The sequence below is a fragment of the Triticum aestivum genome, chromosome 1B (assembly GCF_018294505.1).
Source record: "Triticum aestivum cultivar Chinese Spring chromosome 1B, IWGSC CS RefSeq v2.1, whole genome shotgun sequence".
In the NCBI taxonomy this organism is placed as follows: domain Eukaryota; kingdom Viridiplantae; phylum Streptophyta; class Magnoliopsida; order Poales; family Poaceae; genus Triticum; species Triticum aestivum.
The window spans coordinates 11044195-11049658 of NC_057795.1; positions in this window are offsets into that span (position 1 = coordinate 11044195).

Here is a 5464-nt window from a genome sequence, read left to right on the forward strand (position 1 = left end):
TCAAATCCTTGACCATATCATGTACATCAGCTCTAGTACGGTGGCGAGGCTTCGTCCGGTTATCTGCCTCACCTTTGAAATGCTTGCCTTTCTTTCTTACGGGATGCCTGCTCGGAAGAAATCGACGATGTCCCAGGTACACATTCGTCTTACAACTATTCAAATATATACTGTCGGTATCATCCAAACAGTGCATGCATCCGCGGTATCTCTTGTTTGTCTGTCCTGATAGGTTACTGAGATCTGGCCAATCATTGATGTTCACGAACAGCAATGCCTTCAGGTCAAATTCTTCCCCCATGTGCTCATCCCACGCACGTACACCTGTTCCATTCCACAGTTGTAATAGTTCTTCAACTAATGGCCTTAGGTACACATCAATGTCGTTGCCGGGTTGCTTAGGGCCTTGGATGAGCACTGGCATCATAATGAACTTCCGGTTCATGCACAACCAAGGAGGAAGGTTATACAAACATAGAGTCACAGGCCAGGTGCTATGGTTGCTGCTCTGCTCCCCAAAAGGATTAATGCCATCGGCGCTTAGACCAAACCATACGCTCCTTGCGTCATCTGCAAACTCCTTCCCGTACTTTCTTTCGATTTTTCTCCACTGCGACCCGTCAGCGGGTACTCTCAACTTTCCGTCTTTCTTACGGTCTTCTCTGTGCCATCGCATCCCCTTGGCATGCTCTTTGTTTTGGAACAAACGTTTCAACCGTGGTATTATAGGAGAATACCACATCACCTTGGCAGGAATCTTCTTCCTGGGGCGGTCGCCCTCGACATCACCATGCTCGTCGCGGCTGATCTTATAGCGCAATGCACCACATACCGGACAAGCGTTCAAATCCTCGTACTCACCGCGGTAGAGGATGCAATCATTAGGGCATGCATGTATCTTCTTCACCTCTAACCCTAGAGGGCAAACAACCTTCTTTGCTTCGTACGTACTCTCGGGCAATTCGTTGTCGTTTGGAAGCATATCCTTTATCATTACCAGCAACTTTCCAAATCCCTTGTCAGATACACCATTCTCTGCCTTCCATTGCAGCAATTCCAGTGTGGTGCCCAGCTTTTTCTTGTCACCTACGCAATTCGGGTACAACAATTTTTTGTGATCCTCTAACATGCGCTGCAACTTCTCTTTGCATCGGTAATGGCCCGACCTAGATCATCAACGGGCTCATCTGATGCCTCTTCTTCAGATTCTTCCCGCATTACCGGCTCAGCTTCTTCCCCCATTGTTGTATCATCGTATTCAGGGAACCCATGGCCAGGATAGTTGTCGTCGTCCTCTTCTTCTTTATTGTCTTCCATCATAACCCCTCTTTCTCCGTGCTTGGTCCAAACATTATAGTGGGGCATGAAACCAGACTCAAACAGGTGGACGTGAATGGTTCTTGACGTAGAGTAATTGCGACCATTCTTACAGCCAGCACATGGAAAAGGCATAAAACCATCCGCCCGCTTGTTTGCCTCAGCCGCAAGCAGAAAAGTATGCACGCCCTCAACGAACTGGGGAGAGCATCGTTCATCGTACATCCATTGCCGGCTCATCTTCATTACACAACACCGAATAGACCAAATTAATACAAGTTCATACATAAAGTTCATACAACACTTAAATGCAACAAACAAATAACTCTCTAGCTAAAGCATTTAAATGCAACAACAAATGCGATCAAGATCACAACTAAGGTAACAATTGATCCAACAGCATAATGATACCAAGCCTCACTATCGATGGCATATTTTCTAATCTTTCTAATCTTCAAGCGCATTTTCTCCATCTTGATCTTGTGATCATCGACGACATCGGCAACATGCAACTCCAATTCCATCTTCTCCCCCTCAATTCTTTTCAATTTTTCTTTCAAGTACTCGTTTTCTCTTTCAACTAAATTTAACCTCTCGACAATAGGGTCGGTTGGAATTTCCGGTTCACATACCTCCTAGATAAAAATATCTATGTCAACTTGATGGGCATAATTTGTCATAAATACGAAATGCAACAAATAGTTTTAAAAGAGAATATACCACATCCGAATCATAACAAGGACGAGGGCCGACGGGGACGGATATCAAAACCATGGCACTATGTATAACAAACAACGTACGGGTAAGATAATTATTATACGAGTAACTATATATCCAAATCACACAAACATCAATTTTTTATATAAAATTTCATGAACAAGAGGCTCACCACAAGGTGGTGCCGGCGACGGGACGGTGCGGGCGATCGACGGTGGTTACGACGGAGATTTAGAAGGCACTAAGTAAACCACACCTACATATGCAAACTAAGTGTTATTTTGACCTCAAATTGCATATAAATCAAATACTAGCACATATATATATTTCCTCCCAAATTACTAAACTCACAAATTAATAACTATATAAAGCATTGCAAGAGCTAATCTAGCAATGAGAGATGAAAGGACAAAGTTGCTAACCTTTGTGATCACTTGAATGGATGGGGGCCTTCAAATCTTGACAAATTTTGGGCAAAATGTGTGATGAGCTCGAGGGGAGAAGAGGAAGAACAGAGAGGAGAGGAGAGGGGAAAGGGGGGAGAACAGAGCGAGCTGGACGAAGGGTTTATATGCAGGAGGACATATAGTACCGGTTCGTGGCACGAACCGGTACTAAAGGTGCTAGAGGGGGCCCAGACTGACAACATCCTGCCACCAGCCTCATTAGTACCGGTTCGTGGCACGAACCGGTGCTAAAGGTTAGCCACGAACCGGTACTAATGAGAGCGGCCCGGCTAGCCGTTTGAACCGACACTAATGTATACATTTGTGCCGGCTCTAATACAATCCGGCACTAATGTGCTTCACGTTTGACCCTTTTTCTACTAGTGTTACTACCGAAGTTACTCCCACTGTGGCTAGTCTAACCCTCTCTCCCTCTTCTTTAATTGTATGCCGCATAAGCATGTTCGTGAGTCCCAAGTGCATGATACCGGTTATGTTATCCCCACTATGGCCAGCCAAGTATACGAACATGGAGATGAATTGTCTCATTAATCAAGGTTGTCCTTGTAAAACATAGGGTTTGGGAAACTGGCTCGACACCCTAAAATGGGGTGTGGCTATCTCATTATATAGACGTACCAAGAGGTACAATACAAAGCCTATACAGGACTACGTATAGCCTGAAGTACAAAGTAAGTTAAGATTGCGCCTACAGCCTACAAACTGTGGTTGTGGAAGAGGCTTCGTGAAGATGTCAGCAAGTTGATCTTTGGAGGAGATGAACTTGATACAAAGCAGTCTCTGTGCAACACGTTCTCGAACAAAGTGATAGTCAACCTCGATGTGTTTCGTCCTTGCATGAAACACCGGATTAGATGAAAGGTATGTAGCGCCGATGTTATCACACCACAGAACTGGATGAAGACCTGGAGAGACTCTCAGCTCTCGCAACAAAGACTGTACCCATATGATCTCAGCGGTAGCATCAGCAACAGCTTTATACTCAGCTTCAGTACTGCTACGAGACACGGTGGCTTGCTTGCGTGCATTCCAGGCGATCAGGTTAGGACCAAAGAACACTGCATATCCCCCCGTGGATCGCCGATCATCAGGACTTCCAGCCCAATCCGCATCAGAGAAAGCCGAAAGTTCACAAGACGGTGCAGACTGAAGGAGCAGACCAAAGGAAGCAGTAGAAGAAATATATCGCAGGATGCACTTAACTGCCGAGAGATGAGTGGTACGAGGTGCATGCAGATACTGGCACACACGGTTGACTGCATAAGAGACATCAGGTCTGGTGATAGTGAGATATTGTAGACCACCAACAAGACTGCGATACTCAGTGGCGTCATCAGTGGAAAGAAGGTCTCCATCAAGGGCAGACAACCGATCAGTGGCACACATTGGAGTGATAGCATGTTTGCATTTGAGCATCCCAGCACGGCCCAACAGATCCATGGAGTACTTTTTCTGACTCAAAGTCAACCCAATAGAGGACCGTGACACCTCTAATCCAAGAAAATAATGCAGAGCACCCAAATCCTTGACAGCAAATTCCTCACCTAATGCCGACACAAGGCGATCGGCAGCAGCATTGGAGGAGCTGACAAGGATGATATCATCAACATACACCAAGAGATACATCGTCACCTCAGGGCGCTGAAGGAGAAACAGTGACGTGTCAGCAGTTGAGGGAATAAACCCAAGAGCCCGGAGAGCAGAACCAAGACGAGCATGCCATGCACGAGGCGCCTGTTTAAATCCATACAACGCCTTGACCATACGACAAAGATGATGCGGACGCGTAGGATCAACAAAACCGGGTGGTTGACGCATATAAACCTCTTCCTCAAGAACTCCATGGAGGAAAGCATTCTGCACATCAAGCTGACGAAGCGACCAACCACGAGTAACGGCAAGAGACAGCAGCATACGAATAGTAGTAGGCTTGATAACTGGACTGAATGTGTCTTCATAATCAAGACCGTACCTCTGCTTGAAACCCTTGGCAACCAGCCGTGCCTTGTAGCGCTCAATAGAACCATCTGCATGTCGTTTGACCTTAATCACCCACTTGGAGTCAATGATGTTGACGCCAGAGACCGGATGAACAAGCTGCCAAGTACCATTCTTCAGCAAGGCCTGAAATTCCTACTCCATCGCAGCACGCCAGTGAGGAATACCCAATGCAGCCTGGAAATGACGCGGCTCTGCCGTGGGATCCGAAGCAGCATGAGCCACACATGCAGCAAGCCACGCCACCGTCCCGTCTTTGCCTTCCTTAGGGCAAAAAACACCAGACCGGTTGCGCGTGTGTGGTCGATGATGAACCACAGCGGGCGGTGCTGGCACCACGGGGCTTGCCACAGGCGACGAAGGCGTCGCGGCCGAGACGGGGCTGGAGGAGCCAGAGTCAGCAGACTCAGCATCGGGCGACGTTACCAGGACGGGGCTGCCGAACCCAGGTGACGACGTAGCCGAGGCGGGGCTGGCCGGCGCAGCTTCCGTGGCTGCTGGGCCATATGCTGATGGCCACCTGCCACTGGGCCCAGCAAGGGCAGCGCCTGTGACCTGGCGGGCGAGCCAGGCGAGCCGGGTGGCGGGCCGGGCAACCCGGTCGACGGGGCGGGCGACCCGGCACTACTAGGAAAAGGGCTACTAATGGTGCACCAGTTTTGCCTACTAATGGCGCACTACCGGTGCGCCATTAGTAGCACACCACTAGTATTTTTTACTAATGGCGCACCTAGTACCTGGTGTACTAATGGCGCACCAGGAAGTGCGCCATTAGTATGTAACACGGTGCGCCATTAGTATGCCTCCCGAGGGCCCATATGTAACCATGTGCTTTGTCATACTAATGGCGCACCCTGCCTTGATGCGCCATTAGTATCCTTTTGGCATACTAATGGCGCACCTGGTGGTGATGCGCCATTAGTATGAATATTTGTTTTTTTTGCTTTTCTGATTTTTGCACAGGT